Source organism: Callorhinus ursinus, unplaced genomic scaffold (genome assembly GCF_003265705.2).
Source record: "Callorhinus ursinus isolate GAN/ISIS: 27379988/994484 unplaced genomic scaffold, GSC_fseal_2.0 scaffold46, whole genome shotgun sequence".
Taxonomy (NCBI): domain Eukaryota; kingdom Metazoa; phylum Chordata; class Mammalia; order Carnivora; family Otariidae; genus Callorhinus; species Callorhinus ursinus.
In genome coordinates this window covers 5326911-5350565 of record NW_027397108.1, presented here as the reverse complement: position 1 = coordinate 5350565, position 23655 = coordinate 5326911, and the positions used below count along the sequence as shown (strand labels likewise).

The window sequence follows — 23655 nt, the reverse complement described above, 5'->3', positions numbered from 1 at the left end:
TCCAACTAAGGTCAGATTCACAGGTAGGGGCGCCTGGGTGGCTCAGTCAGTTAAGCGTCCGACTCTTGATTTCGGCTCAGGTCACGATCTCAGGGTGGTGGGATCGAGCCTCATGCGGGGCTCCGCGCTCTGCACAGAATCTGCTTGAGTTTCTCTCTCTCTCTCTCTCCCTTTGTCCCTTCCCCCCTTCTTTCTCTCAGATAAATAAGTCAACCTTTTAAAAAAAAAGCATTCACAGGTACAGGGGGTCAGGACTTAGATCTTTTGGGCAGGTCATGATTCACCCACTAACCCTGTGTTAGGTAAATAGGGCAGTCCACTCAGCACTGAAGGGAGAGATAGCAGGAAGAGACATTTACCACCAAGGAATGATAAGAGTTGGGTTAGAGAGATAAACCAAGGGGCTAGGAAGACTTCTCAGAGGAGGTAACCTCAGAACTGTGTCTTGAGGGATGCACAAGAGGTTTCCAAGAGCACCAGAAAGAGAGAGAAGCTTTGTTATAAACCAGGCTTGTTGGTCAAAGTTGACCAACACCCTTAAAGTCAGAATAGTGGTTCTCTTTGCCTGGTGGGGGCAGAAGGAAGGGTTTTGGGGGCTGTGATATTCTCCCTTTTGATCCTGTAGTTACAAGCGGCGGTCACTTGATGAAAATGAGCCTTACACTTACAACTTGTGCAACTTTATGCATATCTCAATAAAAAATAAATATTTTAAAAAGTCTGCTCGATACATTAACACGTTGTCTCTGACTTATTCTGCTTCTAGTGTTTTTTAAATATTCTTCACCGAGCACATCTTAGTTATACTAGAAAACTAAACTGTTTGAAAATCAAGGCCGGAGGCACCTCGATGGCTCAGTCAGTTAAGCGTCTGCCTTCAGCTCAGGTCATGATCCTAGGGTCCTGGGATCGAGCCCCGCATCAGGCTCCCTGCTCCAGGGGAAGCCTGCTTCTCCCTCTCCCACTCCCCCTGCTTGTGTTCCCTCTCTTGCTGTGTCTCTCTCTGTCAAATAAATAAATAAAATCTTTAAAAAAAATTAAAATCTTTGTGGTTTACCAAAATCAGTAACATTTATTTAATACCTACCTTGTGCCAGGACCCTACATTCAGTAAATACATTTAGTCCTTGCACCAAGATTGGGAAGCTCAATCACTTTTGTGTCTATTTTACAGATGAGGCTTGGAGGTATTAAATGACCCGCAGAGCTGGGCTCTGAAGCCCAGTGCTGATGAGGTCAGGAGCCCCACTCCCACAGGGGATTCTTGCCTCCCCGGGGGAGTTCTCAGGGAGGTCTGAGATGCACCCAGGGATGCTGGGCCTACTGAATCAGCACCCTGGGAGTGGAGCCTGGGGATCTGCATTTTAACCACCCCCAGCCCCACCCCACAATTCTTTTGTACTCTCTAGTATGGGCACCAATGCCTTCCACTGAAACAACAGGGAAAGAAACACTTGATTAGCCTTTTCAGAGATGGAAAGCAGTCTGGGCACTTGGGGCGGATATACAGAGGTATAAGCCACAAAGATAAGGAGGTTTTCCTGGCAAATTCCAGAAAGACCGCCTTTGGGAGAGGAGACATTGATTAACCCTCCCCCCCCCGTGGAATCCAAGACAAATTCTCCTTAAACACCAATTCAATAGATCACTCACCCAGCCCACAAGCATTTACTACGTACCTACTATGTGTCAGTCACTATTCTAGGCTCCGAGGTTAAGAAGAGGAAAGATTCATGCTCTATCCGGAGGTCACCTGATAGTGAATGAATTTTTACCTACCTGAACAGGTAAAAAAAAAAAAAAAAAAAAAAATTGGTTACACACCTGTTAAAATGGCTAACTAAAGACAACTGACAATACCCAGTGTTGGAGAACGTGGGGAGCAGCTGCTGAGAACCCCAAAGGGTGCAGCTTCCTCAGGAAACAGTTGGGCAGTTTCTTAAAAAGGCGCACGTACACTGATCATAGGACCCAGCAATCCCACATCTAGGTATGGACCCAAGAGAAATGGAAACCTGCGTCCATTCATAAGCCTGTCTGTCGGTGTCCATAGCAGCTTTATTCATACTTGCTGAAAATAGGAAATGATCCCAATGCCTTTCAACTTGTGAAAAGATAAACAAACGTGCACGCACCGAAATGGCCCGCGTCGCGCAGAGGGAAAAAAATGACAGGCACAACACGGAAGGTGAAGCTCAGATGCATTACGCTAAGTGAGAGAGACCAGAATCAAGACGTTACAATGGTGAGATTCCACTGATGTGACATTCTGGAAGAGGCAAAACCAGAGACAGAAAATAGATCACTGGTTGCCAGGGGCTGGGGGTTGACTACAAAAGGAATGGGGCAGGGGGTGGTAGAATTGTTTTATATTTTGATTGTAGTGAGATTACACAACTATATGAATTTGCCAAAACTCATATACTGTATACCCAAAAGGGTGAATTTTACTGAGTGTAAATCGTATTTTACTTAAAAAAAATTATAATACTACACATGATAAGACCAAGGTGGGGGGGGGGTTGAGGGAAAAGGAGTCATTAATGCAGGTTTGGGAGAAGAGGGTCGGGAAGGCTTCTGGAAAGCAGTGAGTCTCTCTCTGAAGCCCGTGACAGGCGAGAGCTGTCAGCTGAGTGGGGACAGGAGAGAGAGCGGGTGGCAGACAGAGCAGCACGGATGATGGATGACGGATGACGCACTCTGGGCAGGGTGTAGTTCTGCTGGAGTGAAGGGTGTACGTGTCCCAAAGGAAGGCCAGGCTTGACTCATGCCCGGCCTGCCGAGCCTAACTAAGCCATCTGGACATTACCTGGGGGTAATGGGGAGCCACCGAAGGTGTTAGAACAGAAGAGCGATCTGGAGGATTTCTGGCTTGGAAAACCCACTGGGGACAGTGGGTTGAGGGAGCCAGGCTGAAGGCGGGAAGACTGGCCAAGACGTTCTTTCCTCCATGGTTGTGCATTCTTGGCTCAGACGCTCTGCAGCTCAGATGTTAACTGAACACCTGCTGCATGCCAGGCACTGCTATAGGAGCTGGGGACGGACCCAAAATCCCTGTGGCTCTTACATTCTAATGGGGAAGACAGACCATAAACAAGGAAACAGATTACCAAGGTCATCCCAGAGGGCAGTGAGTGCTGTGACCGAGCAGATGGGTATAATGGGAGAAGTGAGAGGGGATTTAGATAAGGCAGTCCCAACAGCCTCTCAGAGAAGGTGCCATCTGAGCATGACCCAAGGAAGAGGAGGAGCCCTAAGTGAGGATCTGGAGAAGGAACTTCTCAGGCAAGTGCAAAGGCCCCAGGAGGGGGTGCCTGATCGCTTTGGGGGGCACACAGTGGATGTAGAATCCCTAAGAGCCATGAAGTGGGGCACAGGGGTCTCCCTTCTAGCAGGAGATGGACAGAGCCTTCCCCTACGAGTGGCTGCCTTTCATGCCCCTGCCCCACAACCTCCATATTTTGGGGGGAATGATAGTTTATGGCCCCAAGTGTGGAGAGAACAGCCTGAATCCAGAAGGGCAGTTTTCCTCCCGGTTCTAAAGGTCACAGCTGTTGCCACTGTAAACAGTGCCCGTGTTGACAGAATCACAGCAGCTCCGGAGACAGGGAGACTGAGGCCACACCTGGAAAGGCCAGTCTGGATTTTTCAAACTTAAAAAATAAAAAATAAAAAAAGGGCCGAGCAAGCAAACATACTTCAGTGTCTGGTGACTCATCTGTTGCTGAATCCTCCCTGTCACCAAAGCTGGCCCTGCCCGGCTCTCTCCCTGTGTGTCACCTCCCTCAGCAGTGTCCACAGGGGAACATCTTTCATTGACTGAACCTTGGTATCAGGTCTGAACTGGGCTGCCCACCTGGCAGTAACTGCCAGGGGTGAGGATGAGACCCCCACAGGACCCCACATGCCTGGGTAACAATCGATGGTGGCTAAATGGCCTTCTGAGGCGAGGGAGTCCGTTCAAAAGCCAGCTGTGGGAGACTGTATTTTCCAAAGACACCCCTACCTGCCCATACCATCTATTCTTCTACAATGTGATGTGGACGTTCCTCCATTGAACCCGGCCAGTCTTTGTAACTTTGTGTAATTGCTCCATAGAATGCATCAGAAGGGATGATGCATGGCAGCTTCTGCCTGGCTCAGGACATATGCCCTAGGAGCCCCAAGCTGACTCAGGAAGACCAGCACCCCTGAAGCCACCATGCTGGAGAGACTGCCTGGGCACTGTGCAGAGACAGAGAGAGTCCCAGGGAACCCCCGCTACTCCAGGCCCTTCTCTGGTCCCAGCCCAGGCACCAGACACAAGAGTGAAGAAGTCTTTGAGATGACCACAACCCAAGTCAGCAGCTGCTCCCAGCGGTATGGGAGACCCTGAGCCGGAACTGCCCGCCACTCCCTGATTCCTGACCCTTAGACACCAGGATTGATAATCGATGTGTATTGTGGTTTTAAGCCAGTAAGTTTGGGAGTAATCCAGTACACAGCAATAGATCATTGATATGAGGAGGTTGCTTTGTCAAGTGGGCTTGCAGGTTTGGGGCAGAGCAGAATCGTCCAGGGCACCAGAAGACAGGAAGGGCTCTGCCATCTGGAGTTCGCTCTCTTTGCCCTCTCCCTCAGCCCCTTCTTCCTCCTTTCCTCTAACTAAAACCTGAACAAGTATTTGAAATGTCCCATGGAAGGGACACTGTATGAAGCCCCTGGCCTGTCCTCTCACTTCTCCCTCTACCTGACAAATGCCATTTCACCCTCCAGGGCTCGGCTCATTGTGTTATGGGGAAGGACAAGACAAATTTTACACACATATTATTTAAACTAACAGTTAAGAATCGCTTTAAGAAGGTAATAGAGATGGGGCGCCTGGGTGGCTCAGTCAGTTAAGCGTCCGACTCTTGATTTTGGCTCAGGTCGTGATCTCAGAGTGGTGAGATCGAGCACTACGTCGGGCTCCGTGCTCGGTGGGGAGGCTGTTTGAGATTCTCTCCCTCTTCGGGTCCCTCCCCCTCTGCTCTTCACCTCCCCCGCCCGCACCTCCACCCCCACTGATGCGCACGTGCTCGCTCTCTAAAATAGACAGGTAGACAATTTTTAAACATAAATAAAGAATAAAAAGGTAATAGTGACACATATATACATTTGCCATTACTCTCAAACACATTAAAACTAAGATGTATGAATGATTGGAAAGAAACACAGATCGATAAGATGTGATAAAACAAACACAGAGAAGGATCACAGGTGGCAGGATGTTTGCTGTCCAATTGGTTAAACTCTTCTTTCTGTGTGTTCTAAAACATTCATAATAAAATGTTGGGGAACTAAAAACAGCAAACAACTACATAGCGAATACGATGCTCTGGTCCTAAACCTCACAGTCTGATAAATCGTTCAGTCCTTAGCCCAGCCTCGGAGGGAGGTTTAATTATTATCCCCATTTTATTAAAGAGGAAGCTGGGCATGGAGAAGTTCCAATCACGCCTAAGGTAAGGAGGCAGGAAAGGGACAGAAGTGAGCGTGAAGCTAGCTAGTCGGCCCCAGCACGGGACATGCTTCCTGATGACAACATACCACCTCTCACTCATGCCACGCCTTTATAATTGGAGGAATTATAATTATATAATTAAAACACGCTTATATTAAACAAAGTCTTATGCCATTCTTTGGGGCTGCGCAGGAAAACCTGCCCTCCTACGTCTGGGGCCTGCCCCCTTACGAGGCTACACCTTAGGGGAAGTCAGAGTCTTGCTTTCCCAGGCTCCCTAGCAGCTAGGGTGCAGACAGTCCCCGTCTGCCCCGTAAGGCAGCTGCACCAGCACCAGCCTTGTGTTCAGAAGCTGGAGACCGGAGAAGCAGAGGTCAGAGGGCATCTACCTGGCAAAGGCAGTGTCATGGACACCGGTGTCCCAAAGCAGCAGGACCAGAGGCTGCCGTGTCTGAGCCCAGCAGAATCAGCCGTGTCTGAGCCCAGCAGAATCAGCTGTGCTATCTCCACTGGACCATCCGGTGCTGGGGTTTGCTTTGCTTCAGGCGGTGTAGATTCCAGACTTGGATCTCTGCCCTTCTGGAAAATATACAAGCCACCCAACATCCTTCAGTAAATTCCTTGTTTTGGCCAATACTGGAAGGGTTCCTGCTATTGACAAGGGCTGAGTAGAAAGGATAATATCCTACCATTTAAGGGGAAATTGATGTGGATACGCATGTGTGTATAAACTAGTTCCGAAAAATCACCAGGAAAGTGCTAACAGTGGCTATGGCTATCCCTAGCAAGGAGTTTGGCTGGCTGGGGCCAAGGGCAGGAAACTTAACATTAAACCTTTAGAACTCTGGCGGCGCCTGGCTGGCTCAGTCTGTGGAGCATGTGACTCTTGAACTCAGGGTCATGAGTTCAAGTCCCACGTCTGGTGTAAAGCTCACTTAAAAAAAAAGTCATTAGTCTCTAATACTCAAAGCCAGTTTTAGAATGCTGTATCTGTGCAAATATTACCCGTCAAAAAATAAATACATAATTGAATTGATTAAAAGGACAAAAAAAGGAAATATGATGAATTATGAATCATGATCTCTGGGTAGTTATTTTTCCACCTCTTTATACATTTCTGCATTTTTCGAATACCTCAGTAAACATCTTAGTAATCAGGAAAAAAAGGTACAGTGGAAAAGAACTGAAGCCCACAGGATGGGGCAGGATAGTTGAAAATCATATACCTGATAAAAGACTTGTATCTAGACTATAAAGGAATCTTAAGACGCAAGAAGACACATAAACCATTAAAAATGGGCAAAAAATCCAAATAGATATTTTTGTCCAAGGAAGATATACAAACAGCCAATAAAATACATGAAAAGATGCTCAACATCATTAGCCATCTGGGAAATGCAAAATGAAATCACATGAGACACCGCTTCACACACACCAGGGTGGCAAAAATAGAAAAGACAATAATAGGGGCGCCAGGCTGGCCCAGTTGGTAGAACTCTGGATCTCAGGGTCTTGAGTTAGAGCCCCATATTGGGGGTAGGGCTTACTTAAAAAAAATAGAAGGCAATCACACATGTTGACAAGGATGAGGGAAAATCAGAACCTTCATACACTGCTGGTGGGAATGTAAAATGGGGCAGCTGCCTTGGAAAACAGTATGGCAGTTCCTCAAAAGGTTAACCATAGGGTTACGATATGACTTAGCAATTCTACTCCCAGGTGCAGACCCAAGACAGCTGGATACACACATCCACGCAAAGACTTGAACATGAATGTTAATATCAGCCTTAGTCATGGTGGCCAAATGGTGGAAACACAAGGCAGATGTCCACCCTCTGATGGGTGGATAAACAAAATGTGGCCTGCCCGTCCAGTGGGATATATTTAGCAACAAAAAGGAATGAAGGACTGACTCCCGCTACAACGTGGATGAACCTTGAAAACATCATGCGAAGAAGCCAGTCACAGAAGCACACACAATATATGATCCCATTTACCTGAAACGTCCAGAAAAAGCAAATCTACAGAGACAGAGTAAGTGTGTGATTTTAGGTGGCTGGAGAAAAGGGGAAATGGGGAGCAAATGTTTAAGGGGCAGGGGTTTCTGTTTGAGGTGATAAAAACATTCTAAAATTGATTGTGGCGATGGTTTCCCAGCTCTGTGAATACACTGAAAACCACTGAATGGTATACTTTAAGTGAGAGAATGGTATGGTATGTGAATTGTATCTCAAGAAAGTTGTTTAAAAATGTTAGAAAAAAAAAAACTGGAGGGAAGTGTTCAACAATGGCTTTCTTCTCTGAGGCTTCCTCTTTTCTGCTGGTTTTGGGGTATATGTGTGTTGTTTCCAGGGCCTGGCACAAACTGGATCCCAGCAAATGGTTATTGATTGAACGGATGGACAGAAGACAAAAGGATGGCCGGCTGGCTGGATGGATGGTGGTCACCGGCCTCTAACATGTCCCCCAATGAGCCTCATCTCCTGGGATTTATGCCCCTGTGTTGCCTCCTCCAACACTAAACAAGGGTGGACTCTTACTGACAGAATTCTGTGGAAGGGACAATGTCTGATGTGTGAGGCGAGGATGGAAAAGGCATTGCAGCTTCTGCGAGGGTCCCTTGGGTTGTTCTCTTAGGAGGAAGCCAGCCACCAGGCTGGGAAGATGCTCAAAGATCCCTCTGGAGGCGCTTATCTGGAGGGGGACTGAGCCCTCTCACCACTAGCCAGCACTAACTAGCCAGACGTTCCTGAATTCCTTACTCTCAGAAACCATGATAATGAATTATTGTTGTTTAAACCATGAAGTTTTGGGGCCAGGGAGCAACAGATTACTAAGGGAGATTTATAACAGGATGGATGGGTGGATGGGTGGATGGATGGGTGGATGGATGGATGGATGGGTAGATGGGTGGATGGGTGGATGGATGGATGGATGGATGGATGGGTAGATGGGTGGATGGATGGATGGGTGGATGGATGGATGGATGGATGGATGGGTGGATGGATGGATGGATGGGTGGATGGATGGAGGGGTGGATGGATGGATGGGTGGATGGATGGGTAGATGGGTAGATGGGTGGATGGATGGGTGGGTGGGTGGTACGTGGGTGGGTGGATGGATAGATAGATGGGGTAGGTGGATGGATGGATGGATGGCAGGAAGGAAGGAAGGAAGGAAAGTAGGAAGAAAGATGGATAGAATTTTCAATTTGGGTCTCTCCTAGAGCTTTCTTTTTTCTTTAACTCACCCAAAAGTAAAGGAGACGTAACTACTCCAACATGATTCTCTTTTCCTAACTCTCCATCTGAGCAGGGTTTCAGGCCCAGCAAACATCCATGCACAGAAAATGCGAGGTCACTACACTTCCTACCACATTTCCTCTCCCTCACCCAAAGTAGCAGCAAGTAGAAACAACTGGGATCTCTTATATTACTTCAGAAAACATGTGTAGAGGACTGGTAGGTCTGTTTCAGGCCTGGGCTCCAGGTCCCAGGGTTCCCAAGACAGATCAGACTTGGAACAAACCGCCAAGGAAGCAAGATAAGGTGGTGGGGTCACCGCAAGGGCAACGCTCTGCAGTGTAGACACACCTGGTTCAAAGTAGAGCTCCCCTGCTTGGGCAACTCAACCTCTCTGTGCTCCTACTCTTCCTCTATAAAATAGAGCCAGTGACACCCTTCAAGTGACGTCTGTGACTCTTCAACACTAATATTAACAAAAGGCTCGGGGCGCCTGGGTGGCTCAGTCGTTAAGCGTCTGCCTTCGGCTCAGGTCACGACCCCAGGGTCCTGGGATCGAGCCCTGCCTCAGGCTCCCTGCTCCGCGGGAGGCCTGCTTCTCCCTCTGCCACTCCCCCTGCTTGGGTTCCCTCTCTCGCTGTGTCTCTCTCTCTGTCAAATGAATAAATAAAATATTAAAACAAAAACAAAAACAAAAGGCTCGCATGGGACCTGGGACCGAGGAATTACCTTCCCTCTTTCCCCTACTCGGCTCTCTGCTTGTCCTTCCCTGGCCCGTGCCGGTGTACGGCCCAGTCCTCTGCACAGGCTCTGGGTTCAGATGACCTGGACTGGGCTCCAGGCTCGCCTCTTTCACTGTGTGACCTTGAGCAAGATACTTAACCTCTCTGTACCACAGCCTCTTCACCTGTAAAATGGGGATAATAGTAGCTGTGTTATAAATTTGTTGAGAGGATTCAAGGAGGTAATCTTACAAATTCCTGGCACCGAATCAGTACCCCATGACTGCTGGCAATAATAATAGAGACCAGCAGCAAATTACTACTGTCCCATTAAGCTCTGTCTGAAGAGCAGGAGGGACAATGGCAAGTCATCCAACTGGCCCTCCAAGGGAAAGGCTGCCCATCCACCAGGCCTCCCCGATGGGCTTGGCAATCCTGTTCTTTATCCTGATGGGAGAGCGATGGCTCCACCACATGGCTTTAGCACCAGCCTCTGAAATCCCACTGTACCCCTGGACAAGCCCATCTTTCCTCCCAGGAAATGCCGTCGTCACCTTCCCTGGTCTCCCTGGAAACATACTGTATCGACCGGCCCAAAGTCAAGGCATGGAACAGAGGAGGGTGGGGCATGTCTACACTCATAGCTGGGGTCACCAGGGGAATGATTGTCTTTAGATGAACTTTGTAGAACATTCTTTTCCCAATGGCATAGTGCTCTGGAGAAGAGCACAGTTTTAGCGTCCCTGAGGGGTGTTCTCCAAGCGTCTGCAGGGCTGGCTTTCGGGAGCTGAGAGCAGGTACTTCAGTGAAAGACAGAGGCAGGGGCTTGTCTCCTACTGAGAGCCACCCACCTGCTCCACCGGGCAGCACTTTCCTGCTTGCCAAGGCTGCCCACGTGTTTTATCTCATCTGACTCCCGATCCCGGTAGAAGGGCAAGGGAGGATATCCACCCTCACTTTACAGATCAGGGAACAGAGACTCAGAGAGGCCAGGCAGTTTGCCTAAGAACACACAGCTGGTTCTTCCCCCTTCTATCTCTCCCTCACTTTGTGCTATTGCTGGGACGATGACCTTCATGGAGCTCACTGCTTCTGACGTAGGTTGGGAGAGTCAGCTTGACTCCCAGGGCAGAATTCCAAACTTGCACTACGTGGGCCATGGTAGGTGTTCAATAAATACTTTTAAAAACCCTGTCCTCCCTGAGGCACCTGGGTGGCTCAGTTGGTAAAGTGTCCGGCTCTTGGTTTTGGCTCAAGTCATGGGCTCAGGTCATGGTCTCAGGGTTTTGAGGTCGAGCCCTGCATCAGGCTCCACACTCAGCACGGAGTCTGCTTGAGATTCTCTGCCTTTCCCTCTCCGCCTCTCCCTGCTCATGCTCTCTCTCTCTCTCTCTCTCTCAAATAAACAAAAAAATAAAATCTTTAGAACAAAACAAAAAACCACTGTCCTCCCTTTTAATATAATCATTATCTTTAAGAATAAAAAAATAATGGTAACTATTTTTTTAATGACTATAATGCGCCAGGCATTTTCTGCATGTTATTCTACTTAATCTTCGTGGCATATTTTATTTAATGCCCCAGAACAGGTATTAGTGCCCCTTTGGGGATGTCTGCAAATATTGAAGACCGGCCTGGATTTGACAATGCTAAGGAGAAGCATCAGGAGTCGCGGTTCCCGTTAGTAAGCTCTGCCAGAGGGCCATGCAGAAAGTCCTTCACTAGAGCCGACTTCAGTGAAATTGAGTGCTGACTCCTTACCAGGTTCTGGATGTTGATAAACTATGAAGAGAAGTGTACTGCTTTGTGAATTTCCAAATCACCTACCACCTGGTATGAAGAAAGGAACAGAGAAGACAAAATAGGAAAAGGAAGAGAATGGGAAAGGGTATGGGGTGTGCGGCATCCCGGAGGCTTCTCTGTCCCCTCCTGTCACAGGTAGAGGTGGCAAAAACTAGAAGTCAACCTAGTTGACTAGGGTCAACCTCCAGGCATAGTCTCTAAGGACGAAAGTCCTTGCCCGCCAGGTCTTGCCTTGACCTTCCTCCTGGCATCACCCAGGGCCAGCAGAAGCAGCTCCCCCCACCCCGGGTGGGGATGGGCTGGGGACCCAGACCAGGCAAGCTGGCCAGGCCGCACCCGCACACCAGCTGGGCTTCCACCAGAGGTGGGACTGTCCTGGCTCCAGCCATGGAGTCCTGGCTGCTGGCCCAGGGATGGGGGTAATCTCATCTCTACCGCACCCCTCACTAACCGGAACCCTCCAGCGGACTCTCCTCATGACGAAAGTGCCAAACCACTGCTCCTTTCATCTCAGTCCAGAGCGCCTCTTCCCCGTCCCTATAATCATGCCTGTAACCCTCCCAGCTCTCCTCACCCCTCCCAAAACTCAGGGCCCAGACCGGACTCAGCCACGGAGAATGGCGTGATCAAGGTCAAAGGAAAGAAGAAAGGGCTCCTCTTCGCCCGTGCCCGTGCCCACCTGTTGGCAGGTGCCCTTGGCTTCCCCCCTGGTCCAGGCTCAGGTTCTCCCAGAGTTAGTCTGAGGCATTACTTCCTGATTTGTGTTTTCAAGAGGTTAAGCCATGGGCAGGGAAAGAGAAACTCCTTCACTGAAGAGAGAGTCCCAGGGACCTGGGAAAGGGGGGAAAGAAGTCAGAGTCTTGGGGTGGGAACAGGACCAGCTCCAAAGGGATGCTCCATGGAGGGACCAGGCTGGGGTGGGGCCACAGAAGCAGCGAGATCGCAGGACCAGATCCCCGGAAGAACCCAGAGCTAACAGGTCCCAGAGCTTCCGGGGTACCAGGCGCCGTTCTAAGTACATACTCTCAATACCACCACAGCCCCACGAGGCAGATACTACTTTCATCCCACAGTGCAGCTGAGACCCCACTGGGGTCACCCCACTGGGAAATGGCAGAACCGGGATTTGAACCCACGATGTCCGGCTCCTGATTTCACATCTCCCTGTCCACAGTGTGGCCAGAGGGGCTTCCCCAACGCCTGTGTCCTATCTTGAAACCCCAAGACTTTGGGCAGTTCCTTAAAAAAGTCGAACATAATTACCATGTGATCTAGAAATTCCACTTCTAGGTATACACCCCACAGAACTGAAAGCAGGGACTCAGACAGATATTTGCACACCCACGTGTGTAGCCGCATTATTACAACAGCCAGGATGTGGAAGCAAGCCAAGTGTCCCCTGATGGTTAAGTGGATAAGCAAAATGTGGTCTCAACATATAATGAAGTAGTATTCAAACATAAAAAGGATGGAAATTCTGACCCATGCTCCAACATGGAGGAACCTTGAGGACATTATGCTAATCGAAATAAACCAGTCACAAAGAGGCCAATACTGTAGGATTCCACATAGAAGTGTCACAGAGGGCGGTCAGATGGGGCTGCAGGGGCTGGGGGCAGGGGTGGGAATTTGTCTTTAACGAGGACAGACTCTCAGTCCGGCAAGATGAGAAAGTTCTGGAGGTGGATGGTTGCACAACACTGTGAATGTCCCTAGTGTCCCAGAACCGTACACTCGATCGTTAAAGATGGTTCATTCTATGTTATGCATATGTTACCACGATAAAACGAACCACGACCCAGGGCTTTGGCACAACACTGGGCTGGGCACAGCCCAACGGTGACTGACATGGATGTTTTACCCAAACAGGCCAGATGGGCCGGGGAGGCTACAGGCCACAGAGGACAGGTAACGTTCCTTGCCACCCTGAGCTTGCGGGCCGTACCTGCTAGATGTGGGAAGCCAGCGACCGCTGGGACAGGCAGAGCGGGGGAACAGACCGGGGTAGCTGTGACAGGCCTCCTCAGCAGGAGCGGGGGCAGAGGGCTGCACCCTAGACCCGCTGCAGGCAGGTCTAAAGTCTCGGGGTGTAGCAGGCTCTCTGCTTGGCACGTACGTACGGCACCGCATGCATTGCTGCAACCTTTGGGAGTGTTATTTATGCCCTCTGCACGGATGGGGAAACTGAGGCCCAAGAAGAAAGGCAACCTGGCCAAGCACACCAGCTGACCGGCAGCAGAGCCAGGCCTGGCACCCACATTTCTCAATGCCCATCTCCTTCCCAGGCCACAGCTCCTCTGCCCACAAGGGGCAGTCATGGTTGAGGTGCCCGGGGCTAGGCTGGGGCTTCTACCCAGAGTCAGGGTCCTCACCTCCCTGGGCATCCTGAGAGGGCTGGCTGCCCGGGCAGGAGTCCTGAACTTGGGCCACACCCTCCATGGAAGTTGCTGGAAGCAGATTCAGCCCCAGTGGAGCACGAATGGAGGGGGGGGGGGCAGCTGCAAGGGGCAGTGTTTTCAGTCTGGCGGAGGGAGAGCTCAGGAAGCCCACTCACCGCCCTACCCCTCTGCTCCCGGGGACTCAGGGGAGGACCTGGGGGCAGCGAGGGGATGGAAGTCCAGCCGGGCCAGCCTTTCCAGGAGAGACTCAGAGGCCTACTTGGCCACTGCCCGGATGGCTGTCATTAGTACCAACACAGCTGCCTCCGCCCCAGGGAAGAGAGGAAGTGGTCAGACAGCAAGAGAGAACCTTCAAAGGGGACGTGTCCCAACTCCTACCACGCCCTCCCCTCGCGGGAAAGGCGGCCGCCCCGCGGAGCTGGGCCTGAACTTCTGGGAACCTCCCACCTGGGGAGGTCGGGGGAAGACAGAACCTGCTTTCATCCCACAGTGACCTCCTGAAGACACTCCAGAAATCTGAGGGCCTCCAGGCCTCCAGCCTTGGGGATCCCCGATGTCCGGGGGACAGTGGGAGCCCCCAATCTAGTAGCCAGCACTCAGCAGGCTCAGAGCGCATGAGAAATGGAGGAGCGGGGGCACGGCGGCGAAGACTGTGCCTCGGGAGTTGTGGGTTCAAATCCTGCCTCTGCTGCTTCTTCGCTCTGTGGTCAGCGTCAGGCTGCCCACCTCCTCCGGGCCCTGGTGTCCTCCTTGGGAATGTGGAGACAACCAAGTCCTCGCAAGGCCGGTGAGAGCTCAGTGAGGCGTGAGGTGTCGAGCGCTAAATGCAAGGCCTGCTGTGCAGATGAGTTCGATAAATGGCAGCTACTCCGGTGTCAGGGGCATCTCTGAGGCGCTGGAGCCCGCGGCGGGCTGGCAGCAGGTGGAGGCTGGGCCCAGGGTACATCCAGAGAAAACCAGCCATGCAGCTACCACAAATGGAGAGAGAATCAGAAAAATCTTAAGGACAAAATGGGTTTGATGATGGGTTGACCCCCATCTCTCCAGAGGTCCAGTCTGAACCCTCCTCGTTGCAGAGTCTAACCCTCAAACACCTCCAGGGAAGGAGGTACCACCACCACCAAAACAGCACAGCATGAAGGGTCCGGGGCACCATCTCAGGAGCTGAGCCAGAACTCTGCTGCCTTGCCCCACATGCAGATGTCATTTTATCTGTCCACTGTCACCACCGTCTTGAGTCTGGCTCTGAAGAGTATCAGTGGCCACTCTGGCCTTACAGTACAATAGCTGTTTGCAGATCTCCTGTTCCGTCATCAAGAAGCAGTCAGCAGGGCTGGGACCCGAGCAAGGTGAGCGAGGTGCCTAGGGTGGGAGCCTGAGAGTGAGTGCCTCCTGAATCTTTTCCTTTTAGGGTGTCCCCTGGGCCCCTCACTCACCTCACCCTCTCCAGACCCTGGCAACCGATCTCTGGTTCCCATTCCTCCCTCTTTCAAAGGATACAACCACCTCCACTTCCAAACTATCCACCAAGAACCAAACAGGACGCTTTAGGAGAAGATCCTAGAAATGAAAGAAAGGAAGAGAGGCTCCTCTATTTCTCAGAGCCCTTCATGTCACAGGATAACTCATTCCATTAAGACTGAGACCATCCTCTGCTTCAAGTTCAGCAAGCTCTTTTCCAAAATCCCGCCCCCACCCCCCAAAGGAAGCATTGGAAATATAAATAGAAACTCTTAGCGACATGGTGCCAGAAGTTTACACCCATTTTGTGTGACAAAAGACCAAGGGACAGTAATATTTTAGCAATTCACACGAGAGGAAACACGATCAGCCAACTTAAAAAGAAAAGAAAGAAAAAGATAGTCAGCCTCACTAGTCCTCAAAGAAATGAAAATAAAATGCTCTTTTTACATTTGAATCAAATAATTTGCTTATTTAACAATATACTACGGACAGACACCTTTCTAGGTCAGCAAATCCAGCAAACGTCATAGTCTTTTGGTTGTTTACAGTTCTGTGTCTCTTTCTCTTACAAGCAGTGCATTTTTCCTTATGTATTTCTGAACACTTGGGGGAGAATATTCACAGAAAAAAAATTATTTTCCATTGTAAATGCCGGATCACATTATCAAAACATATATGTATGTTTGACAGAAATGTCAAATTGCCCTCCAAATACTTTACTGTTTGACTGGATAACAATATCCCTCTATTACTTTTTTTTTTTAATTAAAAAGGCCGCTTTGCTTAAGATTTGTTTAAGATGACAGAGATGGTAAAAAGCAGCCCAGATGGGCTCAGGGAAGAGGTTCTTTGGCTGAGTTAGTTCTTGGTCCCCCAAATAAACCCCCAAACCAGTTGCGCATGAACATGTAAATCAAACCCATGCTTTGGGTGCCCAGTGTTGACTTCTGTTTCCTGCCTGGAGAGCCCCATGTAAAAGCAAGGGCGGGAAGGCAGCTGGGCTGAGCTTCAGTGAGCACCCAGAGCCTGGAAGTCAACCCCACCCTTACCCTCCTACCCTGGGCCCTCCCCTGCCATATCCGACCCTCAGAGCTTGAAGAGGTCACCTCTAGGAGGGAAGGAGCCAGGCTGGGTCACCAGGAAGTTCTCAGTTTCCATCTCAGCTCTAATAATAGTGTCTCACTTCACATGTCTGACTTCAGACAAGTTGCTAAGACTCTCTGATCCTCAGTTTTCCTAATCTATAAAATGGGTCCGCTAAAACCTGCCTGACTCACTGGATTGTGATGAGGAGCAGATGTGGGAAAGGATGTGAAAGTAACTGGTTTTCCTTCCTTCTGTTTTGGGTTTCCCAACAGGTCTACAGCTGGGGAGTAGGGGAGCCCAGTCTGGGGTTTTCTGACCACAAGTACTTTCCCAGAAATAGTCTTCTTCGAAATTACTATGTTTTATCTGATCAGGTTATACATGGACATGAAACAAAATTCAAAAGGTCTAAAAGGGTAAGGTTGGAAAGCAAGTCTCTTTCCCACTCCTGACCCCTCCCCCCAGGTCCCTGCCCCAGAAGCAGCTTTTGTCACCTCTTTCTTGTGTCTTCTCTCTGGGTGTTTTGTGCATTTGCACCTCTGCACCTTGCTTAAAAAAAAAAAAAAAAAGTCTTGCCAGTGTTTCTTGAAACTTTTCCCCCATCAATGCATATGGAGTTTCCTCGCTTTTTTTTTCATGCCTACTTTTTACTTTGAAAGTTTCAATACTATAAAAAAGTTGCAAGAAGAGGAACATGAACAACCATATTTTAAAGCTTGGATTCACCAATTATTAATAAACGCCACCTTTGCTCTGTTTCTCTTTTTTTTTCTAAACTATCCAAGAGCCCAGAGTTAGTTCAGCAGATATCTACTAAGAAGGACATTCTACCATATAACCACAATACAATGATCACACTCAGGAAAGTCAACATTGATACAATGCTCTTATCTCATATATAGCCCATAATCAAATTTCCCCAGGTGTCTAGTTAAAATGTCATTTTTAAGAATCCAAGTTCCAATGAAGGAGTGCTCAGTGCATTTAACTGCCATGTCCGTTTAATCTCGTTCAATCTCCCAGCCTATTTTCTTTTACCACGTCAAGATTTTTGAAGGTCTAGGCCAGTTTTGCAAAATATTCCTCAGTTTGAATTTCTCTGATAGTTTCCTCACAATATGCTTGGTTAAAGCATTTTTTTTTTTTGCAGGATGTTACATGGGTGACGTTACACCTCATTATTGTTAATGGCACATAGTATCCCAGTACATTACAATTTATGTAACTTGTCCTCTACCCATAGAGACTTAGTGGTTTCCAATCATGTTTCATAAACGATGCTACAGTGAATATTCTGAAACTTGTCATTTTGAAACTGTCTAGTGTGTGTAGGATGAATTCCTACAAGTGGAATCACTGCACCTACATAAACCGCCCTTTATAGAGGATATACTCATTAATACTCTCACTAGTACTGCGTGAGGACGCTTGTGCCAGAAGGCTGTCTTATTTTTTAACTTGCATCTCACTGTGTCCTGGCTAGTAAGGTCACACATCCTTGTCAAGTCTCAGGGTGACAAGATTTCCTTACATTTCCTTACATTTTCTCCTGGAATTGGCAAGAAATCCTACTTTCCAAAGACAAAGTCCCAAGTGCTCCAGAGGAGCACAATTTTTTAAAAGATTTTATTTATCTATTTGAGAGAGAGAGAGCGCGCACAGGAGCAGGGAGAAGGGCAGAGAGAGAGAGGGAGAAGCAGACTCCTGATTGAGCAGGGAGCCTGCCTTGGGGCTTGATCCCAGGACCCTGAGATCATGACCTGAGCTGAAGTCAGAGGCTTAACCACCTGAGCCACCCAGGTGCCCCTGAAGAACAGTTCTTGCTCTTGGTTACAAAACACATCCATATGCTCCGTAAGCTCCGACTCAAAGGGAGGAAGGATTTGTTAAACAAGGAAGGTGTGTTAAGCACCTTGCTAGTTAATTGATGGATGTTATCAAGCCTGACCTGTGAGAGTGATTAATTTGCCCATTTTACAGATAAGGAAACCGAGGTTCAGGAAGGTTACAGGCGGTTTACATGTCTGATTGAGGAATAACCGACTCAGGCCTCATTGCCATCACAGAAGCGTGGATAGGTCTTATTCTCCGCCCCCCCCCCCCGCCCCCCGGGTGTTGGTGGTTGGGAGACAAACAAATCCTACATATTCACTCTAAATCTAAAAATCGTTAACCCCCAGCCACCGCGTCAGGTTAGGGTGAATCACCTCTGCTACCGCCGCGCGTTCTCAGATCCCTTGAAAACTACTTTCTCCAAAATGCATCGCTCTCACGGACTCTTCCAGCCTCTACGGACTACATTTCCCAGGATGCAGTGTGCCCGCACCCGCCGGCTCACTTCCGCTTCCGGCCCGGCCTTTCCTGGGTGTTGCGGTCTCTGTGCCGGGGGTGGGACCCCGAGGGCGGGAGGAGGAGCTTGGGGCTGTCACCCCCACGTGGCCCAAAGGCATCCGGAGGGGGGAACAGGTGTCACACTTACAAGCCAGGAGACACAGGGGAGGCCCGAAAGCACTTTCCGCCTCTCCCTTTAGCCACGCGGGGAGCCATCGGTTGAGACTCTCCGGCCCACTTTGGGGTTAGTAGAGGTTCCTTGAGGATCCTGGCATTCACTTTACCGTTGAGTTTTCTAGGGACCGTGAGGTTCTGTCCTTTATTCTGTGACATCATGTTGCGCCAGAAGCATACCCACGTTTTTCCTCCTTAAGACACCCGCTCCCTTCCAAGCAGAAAGGAAGGAAGCACCTTTTAATATACTGTCTTGTTACTACCCACTGTTGCCCCCTCCGGGAGTTAGGCTCGCCGGAGCCAGCGCAATGTTGGAAAGTTAAATCACTCAGTCGCTTCACATTCCACGGCTCCCCGTTGCTCTCAGGATCCCATGCAGACTCCACGTTATGGCCTGTGAGAGCCGACCTGTCCAATTTCACCTTATTCTACTGGCCACCCCATAAATCCCCTCCAGCCCCACTGGTCCTGGCTCCTGGAATATGCCTTGCTCCCTCTAGCCTCACGGCCTTTGGCCTTACAGGTGCCTCGGCCAGGACTGTGCTGCCTTCTGCTCTTTGCATGGCTTACAGCTGTTCACTGTGCCATTCAGAGTCCTACAAGGAGACAGAAAGCACCCCGGTTCTTTTAACTGAGAGAATGCAAAGAAGGGTCATTTAAAAAGGTATCAGGGGTTAACTGTGACACAGAGCAGCTACCACCCCCCAGGGCTAGAGGAACAAAGGAAGCGGCTGATTATGAAAATTTAGAAGGTGGGGAAGTTAACGGTGGGCTCTGGGCCTCTGAGAGGCTGGCCAGCTTAAACATCACCTCCCCGGGAGAGGTGGCCCTGATCCTGGTAACCCCCTTCCCCCGCAGAGCACCCCACCTTGCCCTTCAGAATGCTGTCCGCACATTGTACATCATTGCACTAAGTGCCCCCCAGACACTTTGTTGACAGAATCATTTCCCAGGGACAGTGCATTGGGAGTTCCTGCACTGGCTGGGCCGGGATTCTGCCATTTATCTAAACTCTCCTTGAGGGGTGCCTGGGTGGCTCAGTCGGTTAAGCGTCTGCCTTCCACCTGGGACTCGATCCCCAGGGTCCTGGGATGGAGTCCCGAGTGGGGCGCCCTGCTCAGCGGGGCATCTGTTTCTCCCCTCCCTCTGCCTGCCTCTGGCTTGTGCTCTCTCTCACTATCTTTCTCGCTCTCTCTCAAATAAATAAAATCTTAAAAAAAAAAAAAAGAAAGAAAGAAAAGGTGTATAAAGTACCTCAATGTGCCACGTATAGTGCTGGGGCTTCTCCCTCTTGTTTGTTTGTTTCCTCTAGTTGTGAGCTCGAGTCACAGTTCAAACAGAGAACCTCCCTCTGACTCCCTGAGAGTGGGTCACTGGCCTAGTGTGGGACTGGATCAAAACTATGGCTGAGGGGCCTGGTCCATGGGAGAAGGGGGCTGCCTTGGGGGACCCTCTCTTGCTCTGTGAAGCAAAAAGGGTACATGGATCAGAACTCTTTTCAAACTTGCTTAAGCAAAATGGGGAATTTATTGTCTCACCAGTTGGGCACTACCTTCAGGTCAGGTTGGATCCAGGAACTCAAAAGATCTTCATCAGGGTCTCTCATTCATCAACCCAGTGACTGGGCAATAGGGTGCAGTGACTGCTCTTTGCTTGACTCACATGCCCCTCATGGCAGGGCAGGGTTGGTGACTGTGACAGATAGCCCCACTGAATCAGCTCCCAAAGAAGAAGCCTTGATGTTACCAGAAGAATGAAAGAGAGTAAGATAAGTAGTAAGCCTTACTATCTGCCACATACCGTTCTAAGCACTCCTCCTTGTTAACTCAGCAAATCCTTCTAATAACCCTACAAAGTCGGTATCATTTTCATCACTCCCATTTTACAGATGAAGAAGCTGAGGCACAGGGCGCCTCAGGTCAGAGTTAGTGAGGGACAGAGCCCGCATTCTGCCCCAGACAGTCAGGCTCCAAGTCCAACACTGTACACTTCCTCATGTCGCCTCTCCCTACCAGACAGTAACCAGAGACGGTCACCACAGGGGCAGCCCCACAAGGGGGCCCAGCACTCTCCTGGAGTAGTATGGACAGCAGCTGGGACCGCAGGTGGCCCAGCCTTCAGTGCCTCTGCATCTGGAAAATGCTGGGAGCTCTTAGAGGACTTACCACAGGTTGAGGACATTCCCAGGCTCCACCCCAGGGGCCAAAGACCTGGCTTGAAGGGCCAGACACCAGCTTTGCCACTGCCATAAGCTGGCTGTGTGACTTGGGGCCAGTCTTGCCCCTCTCAGGGCCTGTTTCTTCCTCTTGCAAATGAGTAAGAGCAGCCTGATCCCCCCCCCCCCCCACCACTGAGGGTTCTCTCTGGGGAAAAGTTGGGGATGAACCGCTCCAACTTGTGGTTGGCCGCAAACTGCTCTGTCCCCAGGTGCTGGGAAAACAAGGTGTCCCCTACGCCCAGCACATCAGTGGCTCTGAGCCCCCGGAGGGACTTGGCCCAACGGTGAACCCCGCTTCCTCTCCCACGGCCACCCTTCTCCCAAGGCCCACCTCGCTCACCGTTGCTGGGCTTGCCGGCAGAGAGCACCCTGCCCCGACCTGGGCAGGCCGGCGCACTCCTGCTACACCTTCTCCATCTGGTAGCTTAGGCTCCTGCAGGCTTCACACACTCCTGGGGCAGTAGCTCTCAACTGAGGTGGTCGTGTGGGGTCTCTGGATTTAGCAAATAAAAATGCAACCTTTGGGGCATAATTAGACTAAAAAGCTGTGAGTCGCTTATCTGAAATTCAAATGTAACTGGGAAACCTGCATCTTGGTCTGGCAACGCTACACCCAGGGGGCATCTGTCGTGTCTGGAAACATTTTTGGTTGTCAAAACCGGGGGGTTCCATTGGTGTCTCATGGGTTGAGGCCGGGGACACTGTTCAAAACCCTACAGGAGGACTCCACCAGGAGGAATAATCCTACCCAAATATCCGCAGTGCCCAGGCTAAGAAATTCTAGGTGCTTCCCCAAAGCTAACACACAGACTTAACTGCGACCTCAGGGACTTGTCAGAGGCAGCTGTGGTCGTCCCCCCGACACGGATGAAATGGCTTGTTCAAGGTCATGCAACCAGCAAGGAGCATAGAGGAGTCCTCCACCTGTCTGCGTCTTCTCCTCTCTACTAGACTCACCTGTTCTTCTAAACGGGGAAGCCAGGAAATAGTGGGGGAGGGGAGGCAGGTAGAGCCTTACAGGGTCCGCAGACCCCCAGGGAATGGCACTGGGGCTGGGCCCTTCTGGGCTCCTTGGGGCGTGCAAGCGGGTGCTGGGGAGGGCGAAATCCCAGGTGCTGCCACGAGGTGGCAGCAGAAGCTTGGAAATGAGTCCGCACACCCGGGCGTTCTACTGGGAATAACTGGATGGTCTCAAAGACTCCAGGGTCCACCTCCAGAGATCCTGATCTAGTGGGTTGGCCAGGCTCAGCAGGCATTGGTATTTTTTGAACAGCTACCAGGTGATCCTAACGTGCAGCCAGGATTGAGAAGCACTGGTCCAAGGCCTTGGTTTTCATCCCTGATAGCTCATCAGAATCACCTGGGAGCCTTAAAAATACCAACGTGGATACCAATGTGGGTACCACCTCAACGTCCACTGACGGATGATGGATGAGCAAAATGGGGTCCATACGGACAATGGAAGGTTATTCAGCCACTGGAGGGATGAAACTCTGACGTGCCTACAACGTGGACGAGCCCTGGACGTCACTGTGCTAAGTGAATCAAGCCAGATGCACAGGATTCCACTCTGATGGGGTCTAGGGTGCTCGAATTCAGAGACAGAGCGTGGTGCTCGCTATGGGCTGGCGGAGGGAGGAATGGGGAGTTGGTGTTCAATGGGTAGGGCTTCGACTTGGGAAAATGAACATTTCTGGAGGTGAGGGTAGCACCACAACGTGAATATACTCATTGCCACTGAACCACACATTTGAAAACAGCGAAAACGGTCCATTTTATGTGATACACATTTTACCACAATAACAAAATGCACTGGAAACAGAAATGTCACGATTAAAGTTTCAGATCATTCCACAAAACGAACCCACAAATGTCCAAGTCGGCTCAGAGCAATTCAGTAAGAGGGTCTGGGGTTGGAGCCCCTGCTCTGGGAGTGTCTACAAATGTCCCCGGTGAATTTCAGAAGCAGGTCATGGGCTGAGATTATTCTAAGATCCCAGCGTCAGGGAAGAATAGTGGGTACACCATCCCTTTGCCTGTTGCCACAGTTTTAAAATCGGTCCACAAATTCTTTGAGAGGTGGACCCTAATTTGCCTCTCCTGAGCATGGGCTGGTCTCAGTGACTAATACACAGGGGAACAGCAGAAGTGACAGTGAGGGCCATCAGAGACCCTACTGGTAAAGGTCACCAGAGTTTCAGGCTTGGTCTCTCTCTGAGAAGTCACCCTAAGGAAGAGCCATGTCATGAGAACATTCAAGTAGCCTTTTGGAAAACCATGTGAGGAGAAACTGAGGCCTCCCTCCAACTGCGATGTGGGGCACCATCACAGAAGTGGGCCCTCCAGCCCAGAAAGCCTTCAGACAAGACCCAAACCCCAGCGGCTGTCTTGATCACTGCCCCATGGGAGCCCTGAGCCAGAACTACCCAGCTAAGCCACTCCTGAATTCCCACCCCACAGAAACAGTGAGATGCTTGCTTGTTGTTTTGAGCCACTACATTTTGGGGTGATTTGTTACATTGCAGCAGGTACTTAATATACCCATTCATGAGTCACTAAATCATCCACTCATCCCTTTCCACGGCCACCCATTCATCCACCCATCGACTCACCTACCTATCCGTTCATCTATCCATCCACTAATCCATCCTCCCGTCTGTTCCTTTTTCCAGCCCCCCACCCAGCCCCCCACCCAGCCCCCCCCCCCCCCCCCCCCCCCCCCCCCCCCCCCCCC

General features: G+C 50.2%; 1 long non-coding RNA gene across 3 annotated transcripts in view; it reads right to left on the bottom strand.

Annotated features, from left to right (window-relative positions):
• Positions 1–4971: 4971 nt before the first annotated feature.
• LOC112814841 (uncharacterized) overlaps positions 4972–23655 on the bottom strand; it is a 21358-nt gene continuing 2674 nt past the window's right edge. Inside the window, exons 1-6 of one of the 3 annotated variants that reach the window (XR_003205881.2) lie at positions 15085–15183; positions 14375–14616; positions 11929–12080; positions 11208–11276; positions 9454–9631; positions 4972–6061 (exon numbers count right to left, since the gene is read on the bottom strand). This is a non-coding gene — a long non-coding RNA (uncharacterized lncRNA). Of the gene's footprint in view, positions 6062–9453; positions 9632–11207; positions 11277–11928; positions 12081–14374; positions 14617–15084; positions 15184–20241; positions 20439–21261; positions 23571–23655 lie in introns of those variants that run through there. The other 2 variants (XR_012375201.1, XR_012375200.1) reach the window with 2 other exon arrangements.